Source organism: Urocitellus parryii, chromosome X (assembly GCF_045843805.1).
Source record: "Urocitellus parryii isolate mUroPar1 chromosome X, mUroPar1.hap1, whole genome shotgun sequence".
In the NCBI taxonomy this organism is placed as follows: Eukaryota; Metazoa; Chordata; class Mammalia; order Rodentia; family Sciuridae; genus Urocitellus; species Urocitellus parryii.
This window is the reverse complement of record NC_135547.1, coordinates 58,225,535-58,251,566: the sequence shown is the minus strand read 5'-3', so window position 1 is coordinate 58,251,566 and position 26,032 is coordinate 58,225,535. Positions and strand designations below refer to the sequence as shown.

Genomic DNA, 26,032 nt, shown 5'->3' with positions numbered 1-26,032 from the left:
TCCCAAGATGCTCTGAATCTGAGTGCTGAAGGCTTGAATCCAACATATAGCTATTGGTTAAAAAAAGTGGAAAGGAGCTGAGGCAGGAGGGTGGTAGTTGTAACACTAGATTCTACTATGAATTGTGCAAAAAGCAAGTTCATTTCAGAAAATCAGCCATGGAAACATTAAGGAAGAAGCAGCTTGCAGCCAAATTCAGGTGGATAGTTTGTGGCTCAAATCCATTTTCTCCTCTATGGCCTTTGGTGTTGACCCTGCCCTTACCCCCAGCCATGTTCCTGAGTGGTATGTAGATGCAGCTCAATAAGATGGTCTTTGTAGGGCATGCAAAGCTTAACTAGTTATATCCACAACATGAAATCAGAGTAGGGTTGAAGCAATATGCATGATTCTATCTTTCTTCTTGGCTGATCTTGATAGATAAGAATACAAGAAATCCCTTCTTTCCATTTTCACTCTCAATATATAGGCAGCAGGCCCCAGAAAAGAAAAGCTTCTTTTCTATTTCCTGCTTCCAGTCTTAGTTTCTCTTTTCCTGTTCTCTCTGCTCCAACTTTTTTCTTTGAAGTTCTGCCTGACAGTCAGCAGAGGGCGCACAGATGTACCAAAATCCAACCTTTATACCTCTGGCCACAGTGATTTCATTGTCTTTATCTCATCTTTACATTCCTCAGAGACAGGGATTCATTCTGGCCTTTTCTCTTTGTAATATTCCCATCAAGGACAACTATTCTACACCTGTTTTTTGAAGGTAGGCAAAAGCTACTGTCTAGATAAAAAGAGAAAAGGATTGTGTTCCTTGAGATCTGGGAGGAAACTCTGTGTGTGTGTGTGTGTGTGTGTGTGTGTGTGTGTGTGTGTGTGTGTGTGTATGTGACAGATCTCAGAGTTCCTAGTACCCTACGTTACTCGTTTGGAAAGGACTCGTTTGTTTTGCCAATAGCAAAGCAAACAGTCTGGGCTCTTTGCTTTCCCCGGGCTGTTGTCCTGCTAGCAGCTGCCCCGCTTCCTGACATGTCCTAATAATGAGGATGATGTGGCCAAGGGGAGATGCAGCTTCTTCCCCAATCTGACTTCTTCACTGAATCTGCCCCTTGCTGAAGTCCAAAGAGGATTGTCTCTTCTTAACTGTGTGCCCTCTTCACTCTACTCAAGGTCAGAGAATCCAGCTGCGGCCTGTCTGCTTCCAACATCACTAGCCGCAGAGAATGATCCACATATGTCTTTGACAGTTCTGTATATGATTTGTGAGAGGCTGAGGAGAGCTAGTTTAAGCTCCTCCAAAGATGTCTTGGCATGGCAGTGCTGACGAAATTGGAGGTTGGTTTGTGTCAATGACATAATCAGAGAAGACATCCTGGACCTAGCTTCAGGGAGTAAGGAGGTGTGAAGCTTAGTATAGTCTTCTGACAAAAGCCCACACACTTCACATTCATCTGCCCCTAGTGCCAATCTCCTTCTGATGTCTTAACCTGACTTTTGTACTAGATGGCTCAAACAATTCTTGTGCCACAAAGAATTGCTTAGCTGTTGGTGGTTATGCTGAATAACGTTGTTAATACAAGTGTAGGGTGTTTTATAACCAACTATTCCCATAATGAGTACTATACTGGAGGAACAGGCAAGGTTTAGTTTAGCATATTCTGCCAATTGTAAAGCATCAGGCACAGTTATAGATCTTCATAAATAATTGTTATGGCTCCTAAAGGCCATTTTTCATGTAAATTTCCTTATCATTAGCAAGCTCAGAAAAGAGTTGTATTGGAGAACAGGTTATTTTAAAAAGCAGAATGATTTCCCACTAAAATTATTTTCAACTTTTCCCTTTGGGACTTTAGGGTGCCCCCCCCTCCAGTCTTGAAGATCCATATGGGCAGATTTCATGTTAGCTTGCAAAGCCAAAAGAAGCATTCTTGCTTTCAGTGCCAACAAAACACTAATACTGTAAACACAAAGGACATTTAACACAGTAACTGTTTCTGATGCAGCAAGTGGTGCTGCCAACTTGCTGTCTTTTGGATGGCTTCTGTATTAGGGGAGAATGATTGGGAGTTGGGCCTACACTACTTCTTGGTTTGTGTGATATAAATGAACGACTTTGGAGAAGTGTTTGTATAGTAAGGGTCATTTCTGCCCTTTCTCAGAAAACTTGCTCCTGGGCCGGATACTTATCCGGCTTGGTTTTGTGTTTTTGGAACAAAGGAAACTTCCAGTAACCAGTCTGGTTAATCACCAAAGCTTATTCCCTCTTCACTACTACTCTGTATTGGGTTTCCATCTACTTCAGTACATTGCATTTCCAATCACATCAAACCCTATTAAGCTGACTTCCATTCACAGTGGATTAGATTCCCTTACACCTCACTGCCTAGCAGGATTTCCCTTTTTACAATGTGTAGAGTATTAGGTTCCCTTACATGGATTGCTGCTTGTTAAGTTGTGTTTGGTGCTGCAAAGTGTCGATTCTCTCTCTCATTGACAGTCACTGGGATGTTAATTACACACTTTCAGATTCACTTCTCTTGCACATTTTTTGATGCACGGCTCCCCATAAGCTCTGACCTCACACTTCAGTGCCTCATTCAGCCATATATTCTCAGAGATTCAGTTTACTTCAGCTGTGTGGAATTAAGCACCTGTTCATCAAGGTCTGTGCTAGGTAAATGCAGGATTCATGAAAATGAATGCAGAATAATCCTTGTCCTCAAGGAATTTACATTTTCCTGCAGTGGGGCCAGGGCAGAGCAGTATAAAAGATGAACTATGTGCATGAATGGTAAGTGTTGGTTTTATTCCTTTCCTAGAAACAGTTTGGTATTTGACATAAAGCACCTTAGAAGGCAACTTGTTCACAATAATGGCACTCATCTGCCCTATAATGAAAAAAAAATCAGAAGCACAGTTGTGTAAAAAGATTTTTTATCAGGTTTCACTGCAGTTATTGGCAGATTTGGGGTAAAACTCTTGGGTCTCTTAACAGTCTTGCTTTCATATGGATCTAGCACAATATGAAAAAAGTATGATTTCCAGAGATAAATATTAGACACAGAGACATAAAGATTATTATGTACACTACTTTCAACCATACCTTCACATTACATGTGGGATAGGGACTATTTCTAATTTTTAAAAAAAATTTTTAAAGTTGTTGATGGACCTTTATTTTATTTATTTGTATGTAGTACCGAGAATCAAACCCAGTGCCTCATGCATGCTAGGCAAGTGTGCTACCACTGAGCCACAACCCCAGCCCAATTTTTACTTTTTAATATCAAAATTTTGTGTAATTTTATTCATCTCTGAAATGAAGGGGGAAAAAGTAATACAAAGTGGAGTGAGTCATAGTTTCCCACAGGTAACAGTTGTGCTCTTAGTTGGGGTCAAATTCACAATCTCATGTCTCACAATAGTGTAAATACTGCTTAATTACTTCTTCATGTAGCTTTGCATTCCTTAAACACTTATCATGTGCCAGGAGCTTTTCCAGTTGCTTTACTGTAGCATCCCGGTGATTACATCCCATATATGAACCTTCCTTCCTTGCATTTACTGGAGATTTTTTAAAAAGTCTACATTTACCGGCAACATAGGGATGTGTTTTGTATCTCTTTCTGCCAATGCAACCCGAGTGCTTCATTAATGCCAAATTTCTAATTTGATATAAAAAGTACTCATAGCACTCATAGCATAGTCTGAAGCATGAAGTGACAAATAGTGATTAAAAAGAAACATGGCTTAGCAAATGACCTAGCTAAAATGTAAAATTCTTTGTTATTGGAATTAAACAAAAATCCAGACTTTGGTTTATTTTTTTTTATTTGACATCAAAATCTTGTGCCATTTTAAAAAATGCCATTGAAGAAGAACAAAAAAAGTAAGGCAAAGTAGAAAGAGAGAAAGAGGTGACCAAACCAACACTTTTGAAATCTATCAGTTTTTTTTAACTAGTTAAATGTGTCATGTGTCCAAAACGCAGAGCATGATATCTGTATTTCCTAATCTAATTGTGAGTGTAAAGAGATTTTACCAGTATGAAAAAGTGACAGCAGCATTCAGAATTCATTTTCCAAAGGTGTATTACTAGTCATAGCATTTGGACCATGTCATTATTTTGTTAGAAGAACACATAGATCTCAAACGAAATGTCCTACTTACTTATTTGATCATAGTCATCACCAGTAGACAGGTTTTCTTTTCTGAGTCTTCTTGTCCTTATTGCATAGGGCTCAACATGCACATCTGAACACAGATTTTTTTTTCCCTTACACTGTTTCCAAACTTCACTGAGCTCCTTCTGTGCATATTGCCATATCTTTCTATCCTCACAAACACCATTACTAAGGCCTGTACTTCTATAACTCAAGTGTTTCATATTTCATCTTCTTTTGAATCCAAGATTTGTGACCACAACTTATGGGTTATGGGTTAAGAGAAACAGTCCGTTCCATTGTGATCTGCCATTCCTTGGATATGCCTTATTTAACAGCAAAATTCCCCACTTTCCCCCGTTCTCATTTTTAAGTATAAACACCAGAGTCAGTCACTGCCTGAAATCGAACCACTCCCTTTCACATTCATAGCATAATGCTGAACATTCTATACATTGCCTGTGACTCACATAATCTCCATGCAAAAAAGCATCATTCATAAATTGTTTAGTGCGACCTTTTGCACAGTAGCACTAATTATTATTATCACACAAGCCCAGTAAACTAGATTGGTAATTATCAGGGATTTATTTGAATGGACAGCTAAGCTATTCTTGGCAAGTTAGTCAAAGCAGTTGTCATGACAGCCATACAAATATGTCTTTATGAATTGGGTTAATTGGGGTAATTAATAACTGTTATTTGGCCCCATTTTCCCAAGATATTGCCTAAGTATTATCAAAATGTGGGAGGTAAAATTTAAATGAAAGTTTGGATACTTTTACTAAGAAAGCTACTTTTTAAATCAATGAAAGGTACCCACCCTCCAAAGGTGGCTCCCCTAGAGAAACCCTTATTTTTAAGGAATATTTTCCTATTTGGATGTTTCAAAGCCAACAAACACAGTGAAAAAATAATGTAGTTAAGAAGAGAAGCTAAATAGTTCCCTGAGGCTGCTGCTTTTCTTTTAGTTACCTATGAGAGCTCCCAAGGGACTGTCCCTCTGGCTTTCACTTTTATCAGAGCCCTGCTTTGTTTTCTTTTCTTTTTTCTTTTTTTTTCCTCATCTAGAACTTTATAGCCATGCTCTGCTGCCTATTCATTTGAACAGTTTCTTTTCTTATTTTCCTTCACAAGGAAGTTGTAGGTTTTTCTCACCTGGGTTTCTGCCCCTCAGAGGTTTTCCAAGTTTTAATTTTGTTGAAGGCCTTTTTTTAATTTAATGCCTTGGGGATCATATAACATTGCCTGATGGTGGTTTTGCTCTTTTTTCAATAAAATAAAAAGGGGATAGTCTGAAGAGCTTTCTAGTTCTCCTCCCTAAAAAAGTAAAGTGTAAAGTCCAAATTTCTTCTTGTGTATCTCAGCATATTAAGTCATTTACTTGGTTCTAGTACAAAGAAGAGAGAAAGGGAGAGGTTAAAAATGAAACCAGTTTTCCTCAAGGAGATAATACTTTCAGAGGCTGCAATTGTTCACAAAAGGAATTTGAGGCTTTTTGTAATAATTTTGAAGATCAAATTAATTTTCTCCTGTTTCTTGCATAAAACAAGGGGAGGGATATGGGGAGGGAAGAGAACTGAGAACATTAATTGGACACATAATGTATGTCAGTTCAATAATTTTCATTTATTAACTAATTTATTAACTAATTTAATCCTTACAACAACCCCTAGGAAACTGGAAACATTATTATCCTAGTTTCACTAATGAAGAAACCAAAGTACATGTAACTTAAGTAATTTTTCTAAGGTTATACACAATTGGGACCAATCAGAAACCCAAGTTTCTGATTCAGAGTCATATCTTCTCCACCAGCTAGAATGGAGTCCCCCCTGGCCCTGCCGAAACCCCTGCAAAGTGAGAGGCTTCTGGGACTTTAAAATTCCAGATGACTTGTTCACAGTTCAAGCTTCCATGGAATAGAAATGCCAATTCTTTCTTGCTGTCTCTGTTTCTTCCCTGTCTCTTTGGCAATTGAGTTGATATTAATGAGTCAATGAACCATCAGCTTGGCAAACTTTTAGGTCAGGGGCCAGCATTCTGGCTGACCCATAAAATTTAAGTTTGGGAGCAATTCTGGTAAAAAGCTTTTAGCAGAGGGCATTAGGTTAATACCTTAGAAATGGGCTATAGCACTTTCTTCCAATGTCATGCTGGAGTCTAAGGAAGCTTCTTCTCTATTTTATATTCGGTTGCTTTGTTGGGGAAGACAGGGTGTGTGCTGTCAGAGTGGCCAGTAGTGCTTGGAATCTACACAAGATGCAAAGGAGATGGAGGTGGATAGGGTTTTCTGGGTGTCCCTGTTCTAGCAAACCAGAGATCGGGACCATGCTCTGACATTGTATTAAGCTGATAACTGGTAAAAGGGAGCTATTCTAGGCCCATTTCTCTAACATGTCATTACTAAATTTAAAATGGGCAGTGGTATCATTTAGTATTTTTTTAAAAAAATGCAACAAATCACTTATTCTAGACAAAACATTCATTCAGTGGATTAATATTTATTGATTACCTACTTCATGCTCAAAGTCTATTTTCAGGGTTCTAGGCAGCAGTTAACAGATAAAATTTCCTAGCATCAAGGAGTTAACTTTCTAATAGGGAGAGAGAAATAATTGAAAAAAGTCTACAGATGAAATATATAAATATATGATATTTTAGAAAATAAGTGTCATAGAGGATAAATAAGACAGATAAAGGGCAATAGTGATTATGGAAGACAATTCACAAATTTAAAGAGAGTGTTTAGGTAAAGCTTCGATTAGACAATTTTATTTCTCATCACTCCACACAGACTTTCTTCTCCAGCTAAGCTGATGGTTCATTGACTCATTAGTATCTACTCTACTTACCCTTGTATCCTACCAAGCATGTGATGCATATTTGGAGCAAAATAGTCATTGCTCCTACACTTTTGGAGCCCAGATTATAGTGCAGGACACAGACATTAACAAAATGATTATGCAGATAATTACTTGCAATCATAGTAAGTGTGAGGAAAAGAAATACAAGATAATAACATGTACCACTCATGAAGATTAGGACACAGGTAACAGTTCTATTAGGTAAAAGGCCACAGACATACCACGAAACATTTGGGTTCACTGGATTCTCATAGGAAGGGCCCTGATGACATGGATTACAAAGCAGCAAATCTCATTTAGATTAGGTTGTGTCAAAGGATCCCTGAATTTGTGATTTCAATTGTCTTATTGCCATAATTACATGTAGATACCTTGGCCTCTAACCTAGCTAATTACTGACATTTGATATTCAACAGATGCTTGTACACACAAAAACATGGCCATTTGATTTTGAAAAAAATGACCTCTTGATATGGTGAATTTTGGAGCTGCTAGAAAACTGACTTAGGAGGAAGTAAAGTATTAATGAAGGTAATGTCTGATTTCACAGCATAGTGCCTATTTGTTTTTTCTTGTCTTTTCATTGTGCCTCCAAAACTTCAAAATCCCCTAAAAACCAAAGATTGGAGGACAAACTGCATCTTTTTAAACTGTGGAGAGCAAAGTATTTTAATGAGGAAATATATTATTCTCCTACAAACCAAGGGCTAATAGCCTGGAACTGGTACTTTGGCTCCCTAAAAAGTCCAACAAGACAAGCCAATTATGGACTCTGAAACATTTTTATTTTTAGTTCCTTGTAATAACGATTCATTTCTTTGCTATGGTACATTAACTGGGAAACCAGTTGAAATGAGAGTTTTGGCACTTTTAGAATAATTGACTTTATTTACCAAACTCTTAATAGTGCAGAGAGGTGAGCTGAGGGGGAGGTGGAAGAACAAAAGGCTGGGTCAGAGGAAAGTGTTTCTAGGAGTCTGACTTTCAATAAAAGTCAACCAAATGGACAGCTGTGAAACACAGTTCAGCTATTTTTTTTTTTCATTCTGGTTTATTTCTTAGGTAGATAATGAATTGGTTGATTTTTTTTCCTTTAGTGTGATGTGATGTACTCCTGAGAAGGAGTAATTAGTTGTTTACAAATGAAGAGTGCAGGAGATACAGCTATGATATCCTTATCCATGCCATGAAATATGACAATCTTCCATTCTGCTCTATATCTGGGCACATTGGCAACACCATTCACTGGGCTGTTTCCTTTTCTTTTCAGAAGAATTTCTTTTGTTTGGGGGGGTCTGTTATTTTGTCTTTTGGTCCACTTTCCTTTCAGTGGCTCTGCTTGCCCTTTTGGTGGTCTTTTTTGGAAGTTCCAAGCTGATATCTGTCCAGACTGGAGCTTGTGGAACTGAAAAGGAAGGGGTCTTTGGGAAGGGTAGAAATGTTATAAGGGATGCAACTAGAGAGACATTAAATGGGCTGCTAAAACAGATCCAACTTTAGGTCTCATTAATGAAATATAATTTTGTGATTATAGGAGTTTTTAACTCCTGTGAAATCTTTGCTACTCAGAATATATCTGGAGAATTATACTCAATTCTGGATGCCTTCTTTTAAGTAGAACACTTACAGACTAGAATGAGCTTCAAGCAAGGTCAAGAAACTGGCAAAGGCCCTGAGACCATGTGATTTGTAGAACAACATTCATATTGCTTAATTATGATAGAAGCAAAAAGTCAGTTGCATGAAGCCAACTTTTGCATTGGTTGTCTACACTGAGCAAATGTGTTGGAAAAAAAGAGACTAAGACTGAAATATCACAAAATCATAAAATCTTCTCAATATTTGGTTTTTTATTTCCTTTGTGGTGCTGGGTACTTGCATATGCTAGGCTAATATTCTATGGAATTACATCCCCAGAACTATAAAAAGCTTTTTATTTTTGTAGATGGGGATTCATTAAGTTTCCCAGGCTAGCCTCAGATGTACAATCCTCCTGTCTCAGACTCATGAATAACTGGGTTTATAGGTATATGTCATTGTGCCCAGCATGCCTTCTGAATTAGTTAATTTAGGTAAAAATATGTACTGTGTTTTATCCTAGGACCACATAATTGGTTGACTAGCACAATAACTTTCACATATTCAGCAAGGGCAATCTGTTCTCAGGCATAAGGACAGAGCCTGATCTTTGGGTGACCAGGATGATTTCCCTTCCCTATCTAAAGTGCTCTGTGTTTAATCTTTTTATCACTAAAAGTCAGGTGCTCACCACTAGCAGAAGAGTTCTAGAAAGGATGGACTGATGGCTGCTATGCTGTCTTCCATTTCCCTGACACCTGCCATGGTTTGAATATATTACCCAAAGTTCATGTGATGGAAACTTGATCCTCAATATAGTGGTACTTGGGAGTTGGGTATTTAAGAGTTATTTATGTATTTATTCGTTTGTTTGCTTGTTTTGGTACTGGGGATTGAACCCATGAGTGCTTAACCACTAAGCCACATCTCCAGACTGTTTTTGTATTTTATTTAGAGATAGGGTCTCACTAAGTTGCTAAGGCTGACTTTGAACTCACATCTTCCTGCCTCACCCTTCCCAGATGCTGGAATTTTAAGAGTTATTGAAATCAGAGGGTTCTATCCTCATGAATAGATTGATATAATTATTGTGGGATTGGGTTTGTTATCCTCACAGTGGGTTCTTTATAAAAGAATGAGTTTGTCCCCCACTTGCTCTCTCAACATGTGATGCCTTCCTCCATGTTATGATGCAGCAAGAAGGCCTTCACCACATGGTAACACCTTGATCTTGGACTTCATAGTCTGAAGAACTATAAGGAAACAAATCACTGCTCTTTCTAAATTATGTAGTCTCAAGTATTCTGTTATAGCAGCACAAAAGAGACTAAGACAACATTGTCTGCTGCTTTGTAGTCATGTGCTTTTAATTGGGTTAGGAAATAATTCATGTCTGAGAAAAACTTTAGATGTGGCTTGTTTTCTTCTTAGTGATATTGAGAATATGAACGCATAGTGGGAAAATTTGAGATTTCCAGATGCTGTAGGCTTTTTCTAAAAGGCATTTATAGTAATAATAATGATGATAAGCCCATATGACAGAAGAAATAGTAACTTATGAAAATAAAATTTTAAAAGGCAATTTTATAAAATGGCCAACTGCTGTAAGATCCTAATTCTTTTTAGAGCAAGCAGGGTATGGTCATTCATATTTTTATTTCTTCCTTTTCAGTCTTTTCATGTTTTTTTAAAAGCAAGACAGAGAAAACTTTGGGGAGGAAGAGATAAAAGTAATCCCTGTTTGCACAGCAACACAATGTATACATTGTTAGCCTAAGGCCTTATGGACAGAAAAAGACAGGCTTCAGATTCCCCCAGACTGCTATTCAGGAAGAGAAAACAGAAACATCATTCTTGGTGTAGAGACCAGGTTTCTGAACAAACCCAGAATTCCCTAGTTTGTTGTTGTGACTTTCCCTTGTTTTGGGGCACTGTATAGGACCCTTCCTCTAGGGATGGTACACAGCTGGTGTGAGAGAGTATAACTAGGGCTTCAGCAGCACCTGGAAAACTGGAGTGTGACCCAATAGCTTTTTAGCTTCTTTTGGAGAAAAGGCACATGTTTAGCTGATCAGAAGAGGAAGAGATCAATTATAAAACCCATATCCCTAAACTACATAAGAAAGGAAATTACTCTCTTTGCTCCCCACCAAATGTGCAAGTTATATTGTAATCTCTATTTGGAGGGCTGAGAGTGAGTGTGAACTACTGAGGAAAGTGAAGTTCTCTACTTACAAGCTGCTGCACAAAGAGCTTGACCTTTGTTTCCTACCTCTGCAAGGGGACTAGAACAAGTTTGCAGAGACTCTCTGAGATACAGTTGACTTGTCTCAGGGCTCATTCATCTGAAAAGGCTGGAAAAATAATTTGAAAATCATGAACAACTGACCATTACATAAAACCTTTACTGGCTCAAAAATAAGTCTCTGTGGTTTAATTATGTACCCCTTTGGACATTGATTTTTATGACACTAGAATGGAAGATAACTTGTCTTCCAAACTTTGTAGAAGAGCCAACCCAAATCCAGCTGGATTTGTAGCTGTAGGGAAGTTGCTTGATTTTTTAAAGCATTGTTTAAGTTTCTCCCTCTCCCCCTCTTTCTCTCTCCCCCATTTCTCTTTTTCCCCTCCCTCTCCTCATTCTTTCATCCCTCCCTCTCCCTACCACCCCCAAGCACTCATAAGAAACTTGCAAAACCAAGAATTAAAACCAGGGAGAAGTATGCTTCTCCCTCAAACCAAAGGTTCTTCCCAGTTCAATCCTCCCACAGGTTACTTGTGTCTGAAGGCAGTTCTGGTGGCACATATTACTGATGGGGGGGATTCTTCTCTGTTGGTTTCTCCTTCTTGCTTTCAAGGCACAAATGCATATACTACCTCCTATGATTTGAATATATATGTCCCCAGAAAATATTCATGTGTTATAATCTAAGACTTAATGTGATAGTATTAAAAGTGGTATATTTAGAAGGTGACTAAGTCATGGGGACTTTGCCCTTATTAATGGGATTAGTGCCCTTATAAAGCACCTGAGGGATTAGCTACTTTACTTTTGCCCTTCTGCCATGTAAAGACACAGTATTTATCCTCTTTGGAGGATGCAATAGGGTACCATTTAAAAGCAGAAACAACTCTCACTAGACATCAAATTTCCTGGCACCTTGATCTTGGACTTCATGGCCTCCAGAACTGCAAGTCATAAGATTTCTGTTATTTATAACCCAACTGCAGGTATTTGGTTATAGCAGCACAAACAGACTAAGGTATAACTTTGGTAGTAGTTATGGCATTGCATTATAATCATCTCTTCATTTACCCATCTTCAGTACTTCAAAAGTAAGTTCCTTGAGAGTAGAAGAGTTTATGTCCATCATGGAGACTTCACCTAGACTGAACAGTATCCTTTGAGTAGAATTAAATTATTTCAGCCAGAGCTGTACTAGCTGCCATTTGTTTTGCAACAGTCAGTCAAGGATAGCCAGGGAGCATGAGGAAGATCTTTTCACTTGTGGGAGGCCTCTGAATGATCTCTTTTTGCTTTTCCTTCTACTTTCTCTCATCTACCCTTTTCCACTAATGGTTACTTTCAGTTTGTGCAAAGAAGGATCTTAAACATGGTACAGGAACTTCTGTGACTTACATATTTTGACCTGAGGCTGGTGGCTTTGTCATTTTGTTCAGCCTTTATATAGTATAATCAAATCTGATTAATTGAGACTAACTTGGGGGAAGGCTTGTCAGAATTATAGATAGAAAACAAATGCAATTTTATTACTTTCAAGTTCATAGAATAATAAGAAGTAGACTAATAAAGCCCTTGCCAGGAAGTTTTGCCAAGTAGAAGTCCTTGGACCTGTTTTAATGAATAAATAAGAATGGTGTGCAATTAACATATTTATTGTTTGTAAATTGCTTCTAAAGTGCTTTAAAACAATTTATTTTCTTAAGTAGTTTAAACACTTTCCTTGTAATCTTGTTTATACCATACTTTGTCCAGCAATCCTTCATAAAAATAGATACAGCAGCCTAGATCCATCTGATCGATCACAAAATATGAATGAGTGAAATCTGAACTGCAAAGGTATGACTTCAAGATGATGATTTTTCATTTCCTATATAGTTGTTTTTCATCTCAGAAGTATAAGCTAACTGTTGTTTAGTCCTATTTAGAGAAGAAAAGAGTTTCCTCATCAGAAGGCAATTCTTGCCATCATTCCAGCTACTCTCAGTGGCCTAATGCCAGAGTTTTCACTGAGGCAGTAAAAATGAGAAAATTTACCTTTTGGATAATTTCACTATGATCAGACAATCCCCAGTGGGCAAACCTGATAGAAGATACTGTATTTTGGTTGCAGTTTATTTCCAGCAATTATAGATGAGCAATTTAAGTGGCAACAAAGCAAGTCATTTGCTAGAATGAGGCTGTATTTCACAAAGCTTTATCATTTGACATTCTCCTGATCACTTAGCTAAAGACAGTCTATTTCCTTGGGTAGATTATACATCCTCTTTCTACAATATCCCTAGGAACAATTACTTTTCTTAATGATGGGATATTGACAGAAAGTGATTTACAAACATCATTTGCACCAAGTTTTACTTTTTTCTTCCCAAGAGTTGATGAGACCTCAAACATTAGGTTTTATTCTTCTGGGACTTATTAGGAGAAATAACAGGAAGGCGCTAGGCAAATGGAGAAGGATAAACTATGACCTAGATATCAGAATAGATGAGTTCTGAACCCAGGCCTGGGTTTCTAATAACCAGCTGTGTGACTTTGGGGTTGGGGTAAGATTCTTTGAGCCCCTTTTTTCATGTGTGTGTGTGTGTGTGTGTGTGTGTGTGTGTGTGTGTATGTGTGTGTGTATTTGGTGGGAGAAGAAAGAGAAAGACAAAGATTAGATATTAGATAATCTCTAAGGTTATACTGAATTTTAATGCTATGTGGGCATATGATTCTCTAATGATCCTGGGCCCAAAAGAGAATTTTTCAAAGCCTGCTGTGATAGTGTAGGATTGTCAAGTTGTAAACATTTCAGGAACCTTTTCAAATGACCACATTTGGCAGTAAAGCAACTGAAGGCTCAATCATGATCTGAATAAATAATTAATGTTGCATGAAAGGATGTATTTTTTTTTATGAAGGGTAAATCTCGGAAGTGACCATAGATTAAAAGCAAAAGTGGTAAATCAGCTAACTGGGTTTCCATTTCCTACTGTCTGTATCGTGGAAAATCCTCTGGTCTGGTTCTTGCTCTGACTCTTCCAATAATTGGCTATTTGGTCATGGATTCACAAACTCTCTGGACCTTGGTTTTTCCATCTGTTTAAAAGGGAAAATGATACATTGCCTATGTACTTATCAAAACATAGTTACTAGAATAGAACACAGGTCAAAGCTATCTTAAAATAATCATCATACCAATATAAGATGCTATTTGAGAAAATAATTTTTAAATTTGGGTCATTGAAATACATAGCCCAACAGATATTTCTCATTGTGCTAAATTGTAAAACACTCTCTTTGTCAAATTATATTATGTTCAATATTATTTATATCACACATTGGCATCTTAATATTACTAAGCATGGCATTTTAATTTTTTTAGGTTTGTAAATGATACTTTGATGAATGATAGAAATGGAAATAGAGGGTTGAGGAAACAGACAATTTGTTGTTTTTTGGATTAAGCCAGTCCCTTATTTGTCAATTTGTGAGAAATGTTAAAACAAATACACGTGTTAGAAGCACAATAGCCTATCTTAAAAGAGCTTAGCAAACTTTGCATTTCTGACTTAATTTATGAAAGAGGAGAAATGTTCCTATCTCATAGATGGTTCGAACGTCACTATTAATTAGTTAACAGAAGTGAGTGAGCATGTGCTGTGTGTCAGGAACAGTGATTGGCAGTGAAGGCACAGACATTAAAGATATATTCTTTTTAAAATTATTTTTTAGTTGTAGTTGGACAGCATACCTTTATTTTATTTATTTTTATGTGGTGCTGAGGATCGAACCCAGGGCCTCTCATGTGCTAGGCAAGTGCTCTACCACTGAGACACAACCCTAGCCCTTAAAGATATATTCTTTACCCATAAGAAGTACCTCACTAGCCACTTAGCAAGGCCCTAAGAAACTCAGTGAGACCCTGTCTCTAAATAAAATATGAAAAAGGACTGGGGATGTGGCTCAGTGGTTGAGTGCCCCTGGGTTCAAACCCTGGTACAAAAAAAAAAAAAAAAAAGAAGTACTTTGCCAAATGAGTAGTGAGATTGATAGATAAATATGTCATAAAACATGTTATGTGATATGAGAGATATAAGTATACTCCTTATATTTCCTTGAGTTATTAAGTGTATAACATTTCAGAAAAGAAGAATGCTGAATCACAAGCCAAAGATCTTCCTCTAAAGCACTACTGTGCAAAAGAACTTTTGTGATGATGAGAATGCTCTGTCTACGCTGCCCAAGTCAGTAGACACTACCTACATATGGCTATTGAGTTCTTGAAGTGTGATTACTATGATGAAGAACTAAAATTTTAATGTAATTACATTTTTGTTAATTTAAATATTCAAATTTCTACATGTGGCTAGTATCTATGCTATTGAACAGCACAGCTCTAAAGGAATGGTAGAGTGGGTCCATAGTCAGTCTCCAAGGCAATACCTAGTGGGCTCTGGTGCAGCTGCCCCAGTGCTTTAATTCTGTTTTCCTATCCACAGACTGTACTAGCCTTAGAATGGCTCATTTCCAGCTGACAGCTCTGAATTATGCATGCTAATGTGCTTTACTTAACCCTGGGATGAGTTTTTTTTTAAAAAAAGATATTCTGTGACAGTTCAATCATAACAAAAGAAGGAAATGGGGCGAAAGAAAACTAGTTTATAAAGGGTTTTAAATTGTCTCAAATCTTGCTTTTCTCATAATTTCAGATGGTGTGAGGTCATTTTAACACTCTTTAAGCTAGTGCGCTCTCTCTCTCTCTCTCTCTCTCTCTCTCTCTCTCTCTCTCTCTCTCTGGTGTCTGTTGTAGGGGGTCAGGTTCCTTCTATTCCTATATGAATCAACCATCAGAAAGGTTAGAGCCAAAAGAAAAGTTGCACACCGTATTATTCTTTTTTTTTTTCTGATACAACAGTCAGGGCAAGAACAAGGTAAAATATCCTAGCAGAGAAGGGAAGCTTTAAAAGCAAGCCATTCACAGTGTTCAATGGAAATTTAGTTGTAGACAGAAATAAATATTTAAGAAAAATCAAGTTTGTTACCTGATAATAAGAAGACCTACCATTTGTCTGATGATTCTTAGTTTTAGAGAATATTTGAGCATACATTATTTTATTTGATTCTAGTAACAATTCTGTAAGTTAGTTAGGGCTGATTGGAGAGATTCTATGATGTATACAAGGTATCACAGCTCGTAAGAACTTTTTCTATTATTGTCTTGAAGGTTCTGTTTTTGGAGACTTTCTGGGATTTTTCTTAATATTCTGTGGTCTTTTCTAAGCTTATAAATGTCTGTAAAAACAATCACCTGGGTGATTTTAGACCTTAACTGTAGCTTAGGTATACCAGGAACAAGCAATTTTAAATATCTAAACCCAAAGATACATCTTCCTTTCTGTGACAAAATTTGTGTGTGTGTGTGTGTGTGTGTGTGTGTGTGTGTGTGTGTGTGTGTGAAGGGAGAAGTGACTACTCACATCTGGTTTAGCTCCAAACAAAATGTTCATTTTCAAGTAGACACAAGTATTGAGCCAAGCAGGATAATGGAGTGGGTGTACCAGTTTACATTGAGAGAAGGGTGTGAACATATAAGAGTGAATGAAGAGACAGGTGTCTCCAAGACCATTTGAAAAACTGACCAGCAAAGAGCTGGGAGGCAGGAAGCTGAGAACAGGGTAGGAAAAGGAAGGCATGCATTGAAGGGGATATGCTGTCAGACACAATGTGGTGTTGTTTCTAACAGCTCTCTCTCTCTCTCTCTCTCTCTCTCTCTCTCTCTCTCTCTCTCTCTCTTTCTTTTGACAATTAAATTTGTAATTGTCTTTGTTTTTTTTTTTTTTTTTTTTTTTTTTTGCTGTGGGGAATCTGATGGAAGAGGGAGAGTGAGGAGTTCCCCCTCATTATTTCTTAATCTTCCTTCAGGAGGAAATTGTTACAGTTGTGTTCACTGCCCTTGGACCTGTCATGTTTAAGCAGGCTAGGGAATTTTTTTTCTCCCAAATAGTATACTCAGTCAGCCAGTCCTAATTACTTCCATTTCATTGCATTTTCCAGAATCCTAATGAGGTGTGGCCTGGTGGTGTGAGCACAGGACCCAGCATGAGGAGTCTCAAATTCTAGTTGCAGATGCTAGATGCCTCTTTCTAGTAGAGGCCAAGTCTCTTAACCTCTTCTGAGGTGCTGTTAATGGAGTTAATAATATTTATTTAGCTCATAATGGTAGCAGGAGGATTAACTAGTTCATGTTGGCTAAAAAGGCTTTCAGGAAAAGAAAAAGTTTTTGTGCATTGTATTCATTTTCAAATGCAAATTCTTATTAATAGGAGGCACCTGCTCTATTATAGAAATTAAGCACTTTACGGAAATCTTGCTGGCTGTATGAGAAGGAAAATTCTTCAGTTCTGCATTATGAGCTCTGTAGAAAATGTAGCTACTGTCAGCTGTAGTTTCCAACTTGGGTATCTGTTTTCTGCCCATCTAAAAATAATTCCTCTCCTTTATAGTTTCTCTAAGGTTTAGTAATTTCTTTCTCTCCTGCAACCTTTTATATTTACTGTTACTGGTGCAGAATGACTATTGTGTTTCAGCTATGGGGAGAAATGATCCCTTTTTATAATAGCCTGTTAAACATTCTGGAAATCTTTGTGATAAAAGGTTCCACACAAATACAAGGAGCATTAGTAATTGTTCTGGAGGTGCACTGCATAACTGCATTACAGATTGCTAATACTATGACACTCTCAAGCTGCTGATATTAGCCATTTTGGGAGGTGTAATTATGCTTTCTTGTACAGGGCTGCCAGCACTCTTATTATGTCATATAGTAGTAGCCTTTTGGTTAATCTCTGTGTTCAAAAGGACAAATTCTAATCTGCCATCACCTCTCCTCATCCCTCCATCCTGCATAAAATGAGAAGGTCTGTTAGAATTTTGGAGAATGGGTAGGGGGTTTTAGAGAATGAGTAAACATTTCCATTACATCCTTGAATCCTCTTATTGCTTTTAATTTATGGTTCACAAAGTGATGCTAAAGTGTAAGCTCTATCTTGCCTCCAACAGAGATTTGCTGCAGTGCTTGTTTTTGTTGCTAGAAACTGGAGGCTACTGTGGGTTTCCTTCAGTGCCTAATAATTTCCACAAAACCAAGTGCCCTTTATTTAAACTACAGTCATAATTAGAAGGTTGCCAATATTAAGCAACCATGGAGCCTGAGTTTGAGAAATGTTTATTGTGCCTCATTAAATTTGAAATTAGTACTTAAAAGGTCAGAAATAAATAATCTATTTATATTTTTGTGACAGTAAATATATGTGGATGCTGTGTGTGTACATCTTTGACTACTCATTCCAGTGTACTGAGACACCACTCCATTTGCCATAGCAGTAATCAAAATCTCTGTGCCAAAAGAGAGCTGTGGAGGGTTTCATTGACCACAAACAAGAAAATGATCTATTATATTGTATCTAATTAGAAAACATCAATATTAGAAGCTAATGCATTTGCTATTTCGAAGATGGTATATTACTCCATTGTCTCTTGCTAGCATGATCACATATTACAGGCTTGAGCAACAAGCTGGTACAAGGGAAATGAATTTAGACCGATATGCCAAAGGCTATTACTCTTTCATTCTTAAATAAGCTTGTGGAGGCAACTGGGTTTTAAGTGATGTATAATATAAATAATGGGATTGGGGTTGGAACTGAATTTGGGGGTGTTGTTTTGGCCCACAGGCACAGGGCCACCTGCCGCTTTCCCTCCAAATATTTTGAAAGTCTTTTCAGCTGACAAGCCTCGCTCAATAGAACTTGCACTCTGCAGGCAGTCAGGGCTCTGTAGCTGCTAACTACTGGGAATTGAGACACTGATAAAATAGAATTTAGCAGAAAAGAATGGACCAGCTCAGGTTCTGAGAGTGCTGGGTCTTCTCTGAGCCAGAGGAGCTCAATGATTGGCTGGATACAGGAGAGCTCATACTGTGGATCCCTGGATCTCATTGCTTTGGGGAAGTCTTAGGTGGAGTTTGTATTGCTGTTGGACCAGCTGTATCAAGTTATAGACTTTGGAATTGAAGCCACCTCATAAATCATTGTCAAAGTTCCAGGGAACAAAGCACCTTACTCCTGAAGCTCTTGGGCTTTGTGTCCTGGTCCTTGAACTAGGTCTGAAGGACCATCTCTAGTTAGTGTGTACCGCATTTTTCCTTTGTCTAACTGCTAGGCTATACTCTTCTTACCCATTTACTAGAAGTAGCCAAGAATGCCACTCTTAGAAAAACAGGTATGAAGCAGACTGATCTGATGTTATTGTATTATATTTGCTTTCTATCTCAGTAGTAGGTTATGCCAAGACTGGTCCTTCTGTTTTTTTTTTTTTTTTTTTTTTGGTCATTCTTGTTGTGGCATGTTCTAACTTAGTCAGTATTTAATGTGGCTGTAGCACTTAACCTGTATGTTTGTTTTCTTGGCTGTTTAAGGGGAGGAATAACAGTTGGTACTTGCTTGCAAAGGGCTTTGATTTTGGAGATGAAAGGCACTCTGTGCCTGCAAAATAGCTTTAATATGTTGTACTTACATATTTGGGATGGTGATTGAACTCTAGGATTTGTTCCACAGGCATATGTGGGTGATAGCTATTTAGTCCTCAGATTGAATTTTGTTTATGTAGCAAGATATAGTCTGACTTACAAAACTAGATTCTTCATTTTATTTACTCTCAAGCTACTTTACTCACACTGTGGCCTTGTTGATTTTGCATTTGTACATACAATAGGCATGACTGGTTCCAGAGAGCTTTCTATAAGCAAATACTATTTCCGAGTACTGTACCCCATAAAGGACTTAGCAAAGCATCCAAAGGCCTTATTCAGAAGGCTCTATTTGTTTGTTTAGTGGAACAATGTTTAGCCTGGTCTGTCAGCAGGTTATTTGCCTCTGAGTTGCATGAATTCCTACAGCAAACAGCAAGGCTTCTCAAGGAGACCTTTGTAGTGAAACCTGTAATTAGGTTGTCCTTCTAAAGGCACTACTTTGACCCAAAAATGAGAGCAGAGGAAAGCATTTTCCCTGGGGCCATCTTTGCCCCATTCTAGGTAGTCTGACCATTTCAGTGGTGCCGGCAAAACGTAACTCTTTCAAATTAACTTGTTGTATGTTAACCACATAGCCTGTGTTTCCCATTGATAGCCCTATACTAAAACCCAGTGGAATCCTACAGTTTTCTACCACATATAGAAAAGTAGTTGCCACACTGTCAGTTGTGTGTCAGAGGTCTATGTTCTGATGAACATATTTTATTTTCTCATATAATATTTTTTTATCTACCCTGAGTTGAAATCATTATCATGTGTTACCACTGCCATTCTCAGAGACGTGGCAGAACTGATGGAGTTAGATGAGCAGGAAGCACTTAACTGTGTCATCTTATCTGTGACAGTTATATCCACACTGCTGTGTACTTATAAGGTTGTAGTTGGGAATGATAAGAGAATAAATTCTAACTACAGAAGATGACAGTATACAGAATGGATACTTTCTGAAGAAACAGGATCACTTTGGTCTAATAGAATTGGCCATCTACCTTAATTGTGATAAGTAACCTCATTCTTAACCCCTTCCATCTTTCTCTGGTCATTTATTTTTGAATTACATGAATAATAAGTGACTAGGATTGTAGCAGATGGCAAAGAGAACTTCCAGTCCAGTTCAAAGATGAATTGACACAGTGCACATGAAATAATCATGGAACCAAAGTTGCACAATCACATGTATAGTCTATATACAAAGTGCTAAGAAAATGCTAGTCAATGTGGAATGATCAATGATGGATATATATTAGAAATGAAGAGATTGGATATGCAGAAGTAGAGGCCTTTTATGGAGGACTGCTTAGCTAAGGATTTCCATTTAGATTTAATGCTAATCATAATAAGGAGTCACTGCAGGTCTTGAAAAGAGAAATGACATGATGAAAATAGTGGACAAGGAAGATTATCCAAATAACATATTGCTGAAGGAACCAAAGCAAAACACAAATGGAGATGAAGGAATGGTGGTAAAGGTGATGGATACTGGGGAATGGAACCAAACAGAAAGATATATGAGCTATTTCTAAGAAGGGTAATAATTTAAAATCTATTTGATAACATGTGGATTGTGTAGATGTAACAAATATAAAGGCCAGATTCTCCTATGGTAGTCATGTGTGCTCATCAAATCATTAGGGTGCTCTTGAATTCTATAAAGTATTGGTATAATTCTTTAAATTGTATTCCAGGAACCTGTGTACGAGTATGTGCATGTATCTGCAGGTAGTACTGTCTCAGTCTCTATGTTCATTTATCTAATTGGCTGACATTTTTCCCATCCCTAGTAAGAGGTCCATTAGTTAATGAGCTCCTTGAAGGCATAGGCTATGCATTTTTTTCTATTTTCAGGGTTTGGTGCATGTTTATTCAATGGATGAGTGAACAAATAAGTTAATAACAATGTTTGTTTTAGAAGCCTAGAATTTTTAGAGTTTGAAAGGAAACATTGAAATCATTTGGATTTTTCGCCTCATTTTATAGATGGATAAAGCAGTCTTAAGAGGGACAAATTGACTTATCCAAGATCATCTGTGAGTTCAGTGAAAAATAGGGAGAGGATGTCGAGGTTTCCCCACCAGACCAAATTGCTCTTGTAGTCAAACTGCATGAATTTGTGTATGAGAATTAAGGCTGTGGTATGTGGAGAACATATGACTTACAAGATGTGGTTAGTAGGAGCTTACTTAGATTTTTTTTTCAAGTTTGGCATAAATATAAGCTTTCCAGTGATGGTAACTATGGGGATGGTGCCTTATTCCACCTTCACTAATTCCCACTTCATCTGCTGCTGTCTGGATGGATGAGTCTGTGAATATACATTCTAGCTAGAGGCATGCCGGCTTTATCTTTATGTAGAATTTGCATTTTCATTTTTATGTATTAGGCATAGGAAATAGGAAAAAGCCATTTGTGGATTCATTTCCAAAAAATCATTTTGTGAGGGGATGGCCATTTGAGCATTTAAAACAGCAACCCCTTTTGGAAAAGTTTATGGGTCTTTTCATCATTGAATCGATAGGCACAATTAACATTACTGGAAGTTAGCAGTTAAAAAAAATAACCAACACTTTAGAATAACTTTTCTGTGCATATGATCTGGAATTCCATTTTTGCTGGTTTGTATTGCTAAAATGAATTAAGGGTTTAAAATTTAAAAAAACCCAATTAGCAAATTGCAGTTATAATGTTTTCAGTTTGATGGGACTTTTAAAGTGTAATTTAAGAAGGTTGTTCATTTTCAAATACAACCTTTGGGTTTGAGGAATCTCTATTTTAATCCAAGAGTCTGCAACCTTTTTTAGCTTGGTGTAGTGACCTGGGGATTTATGCCAGTAGGCAAAGAGTCTAGTCCTAGATATCCGCATTTATTGGGCTTCTTTCTCCTCGGGGTTGAAGTCTCCCTGGTGATAAATGTGGTACTGAGAGAGCTGCAGTCACTCTTCCAGAGACTAGGGCACAATTCAGTGAACTGTAAAAGTAATGCAAAATGACAATTAAAGTAGGGCATTCTCTGGTACCTTGGGGGCCTGACAAAGTGGAAGCATTTGACTTCTGATGTGCCAGACTTATTAACATAGAAACATAATAAAATATAATCTACCCAAAAGTCTCACTAAAAGCCTCACATATCCAGAAGGGAGTTGAGAACAGAAAGCAGTAAGCAAAGAAGGCTTCTGAACAGGTAAAATACAAGCAAATAACAAAACCCAAATCATTGCACAGAAGTTCATATATTAAAGATCATGTAATTTCCCTCTTAGGACAAAAATATCTCAGCTCTCTACTCAGAACTTATTAACTCATGTTCCAGTCTATTCTTACAAATGTAAGTATGTAGTTTCCAAAAGCATGGTAGAGTAGAAGCATTGAACTTGAAGTGGAAGAGAAGCTGCTTTTGTTCTAACATCACTGATAAGTAGCATCACTGAATATTTGATTGCAAGTTAGTTGAAGGACAGCTGTTGAAAATTAAAGGCAAGAAATCAAAAAACAGTACTTTGGGGTCATTGAATATATAGGCAAGACCTTCAGGGCACAATGATTTATATTTAGAAGGGTGCACCAAAATAACAAATAAAATGTACAATTATGTCTTTTTACTCTAAAAGGAGCAACATTGTGATACATTCTAGAAATAAGGTATAATGGTTAGGGTTTTAAATTAGAGTTTCAGTTCTTAAAGGGGAAAACCGTAAGTTATCTGGAAAACCAAGCTATGCAGAATTATTTATTCTATAGGGATTGTACAAAATCAAGATTTTATTAAAACTAGGCCAAGGAGAAACCTACTCTAAGTGAATTCCTAGAAAAAAGGCTACTTGTTAGAGAAAGGATTTGAGAGAAGTATATTAAGTGATAAAAAGTGACTTATTTGCCATCAAGACTGGAAATAAAAGTTTGCTGTAGACCCATTTTTATGTCAAAATTAGGTTTTTTAGAAACAAATGTTGTTCTTATCTCTTTGCTGTGTTTCTCTGTTAACCTGCCTGTCTCATTAGAGATGGGGACATTTCCTAGTGAAATTAATGTGACATTTAGAGAAAATTTCCTCTCTCAAATGTTTCATGTTATTTGCCATTTAGAATACTTAAAGATGGGATTGGAATAATGTCAAACAAATTTTGATTAAATAAGGCTAACCAGGAGCCAATACATTCATGCAAAACAGAAAAGCTCTTGTGTTATTTCTTGAAAAGTGAATTCCTTCTCTGGTTCTTTATCATATATTGAGATAACATCAGTAGATAATTTGACAGAAAAGGTGCAATCTCCTAAACAGCTGGGCTTGCCTTAGAAAACACAGCATATCAGGTCAAAGCCTGTCACCAGCTCTTTGTTCACAACACTAGTTTTCTACCCTGAAGGTACATTAGAATTATCTGGGAAACTTTAAAAAATACCAATGTCTGGGCCCAACTCCAGGTCAATTATCTCAGAGTCTCTTGAAGTGGATCTTTGGTGACAGTATTTTTTTAAGTTCTTCAGATGATTCTAATGTGCATTTAGGGTTGAGAACCACTGGCTTAAGACATGAAAACTATTTATTAACACAATATTGTTTCCTTGTTCAGGGAGGTCTGAGTCTTATTCTATGCTCCACCAGTAGTGAGAAAAAAAATCTACTCTTTCAGTGCATATGGGTTGGGCTTGAGCACACACCTAGAACAAATATAAACTAGAATACTTGATATCAGTAGATAGAGACCCACCATATAATAGGCTACCTATGGCCTTTAACTCAGTTGTTTGGAATATAGCACTAATGAGGTCAAAAGATTGTATCTGTCCAATTAAAATGATTCTGTTCCATATATTGTTCCTATAACTGCAACTAAACTGCTTCATACATAAAGAGAGATGAAAGTGATTACAAAGGAAAAAGACAATGTACAAATTTGTTTAGCCCCAATCATTCTGGAAAAGTTGGTTCTAGGTACCTGCCTCATTGACTAGTGCTACCAATGACATTTAGGATGAAGCATGGGGCATTTGCCCATTGTGGTTTGTGCTGATTTGGGGGAAGGGATATTTACATTAGAAGGTTAGGACCCATAAGAATGGGCAGTGCAAAAATGAACGGGTAGAGTAAAAACAGAAAAAGAGAGGAAAGTGATAAATTACAATGACATTCTTTTACCTACAGTGGCAGATGATTCCTGTAGCATCTGTCCCGAGTTAACTGATTTGTCTTGGGGGTAGGGACTGTTAAGGTGGGAATTCTCATGGTCATATACATTATTCCATTAGAACCAAGAAATAGTATATTTGTCAGAGATAAAATTGGTTTGAATTTTCTTCTTTGCCCAAACATGTGGTTCTGGTTTTTTGATGAGAGACCAGATATCCACAGAGCTCCATATTTGTGCTCAGTGAACACAGGCTAGATGCATTCATATGCAAAGCCATGTAAAAATTTCTACTTGAAAACTGACTTTCAAAAAATGTGACAAAAATAAAAAACAAAAAACATGACAGTAGCTTGGGATATTGATCATGCTTTCCCTACAAAGCCAATGTCCTCTAGATTTCCTCTCCTTTTTATTTGGAATCTACCACTTTTCTTGCAAAACGTGATTTGATAAGTTTGAACCTGGCTGATAGAATACACGTGTGCTCTTGTTTTATTGCCTTGAATGAGGTCAAATTTCTGGTCCTCCTTGGGGTTTCAAGTTTTGAAGATAGCAAAGAATAAGGATTCCCACTATGAGTGATGAGAAATGCAACTGTAATCTCCTTGGATTCATGTTTTATTGTCCATATTTTACAGAGGAGGAAACTGAGGCACACAGAGATTAAATAATGTACCCAAGTTTGCATGGTGAAATGAATAAGTGAACTGTTATTTTAATTTTTAGGGGATGGGGAACTTCCATTCATTAAATTATATGTTGCAGTGATTATCATAGAAGAGCACATTTGATCAACCCCATTTCCCCCTCTTATATTGATAAAATGAATTGACTCAAAAAGCATTTGTTGTTTGGCTGACTGATGGATAACCTATCCTAGCAAATACTTAGATTGCATTCCCAACACAGACCTTCAAGTTAGCTTCCTCCTCCTGTAGTTATATTTGCAACAATTTTGCCATTCATTCTCTTATGAACAAATCAGAAAAGAACTGACCCCTTTGGTTATTACTCTCTCAAACCATTACTTCTAACAGCACCAAAAATTGCTTGTGGCTTACATTAAAGGGAATATAAACTTCTAGATAAAAGCAGTGCGAGTGGATATTATACAGTGTGTCTTCCAATGAGAGGCATGTGCAAGCGGCACAGATGTACCCCAGTCAATACAGGGCACTGTTGGGTTTTAGTTTCCTTCTCAATTCTCTCCTTTCTTCCAACTATTCACCGCCCACTTTTTACTTACTCTAGGTGGTTAGGGTCCTTATTCTGACTGTTGGCTGTTTAGTGCCTATGTGGGAGCTGGATCTGCTATTACCAGTCTCATTTTCTCCTCTATCAAACTGTGAACTCCTTGAAAGCAAGAACTGTATCTAAGAGCCTAGTGCAGTAAATGTGTGACAGGTAATCATCAGGAAGGTATCTGCTATTTTGTTCTCTAGACAACTATTGTGTTTCCTTTTCCAGGCATTTTCAGTTGAAGTGATTGCAGAAGG

General features: G+C 37.4%; 1 protein-coding gene across 3 annotated transcripts in view; it reads left to right on the top strand.

The window, feature by feature from the left end:
- Window positions 1–26,032, top strand: part of Pcdh19 (protocadherin 19) — a 99,304-nt gene that overhangs the window by 27,660 nt on the left and 45,612 nt on the right. The window lies entirely within an intron of this gene.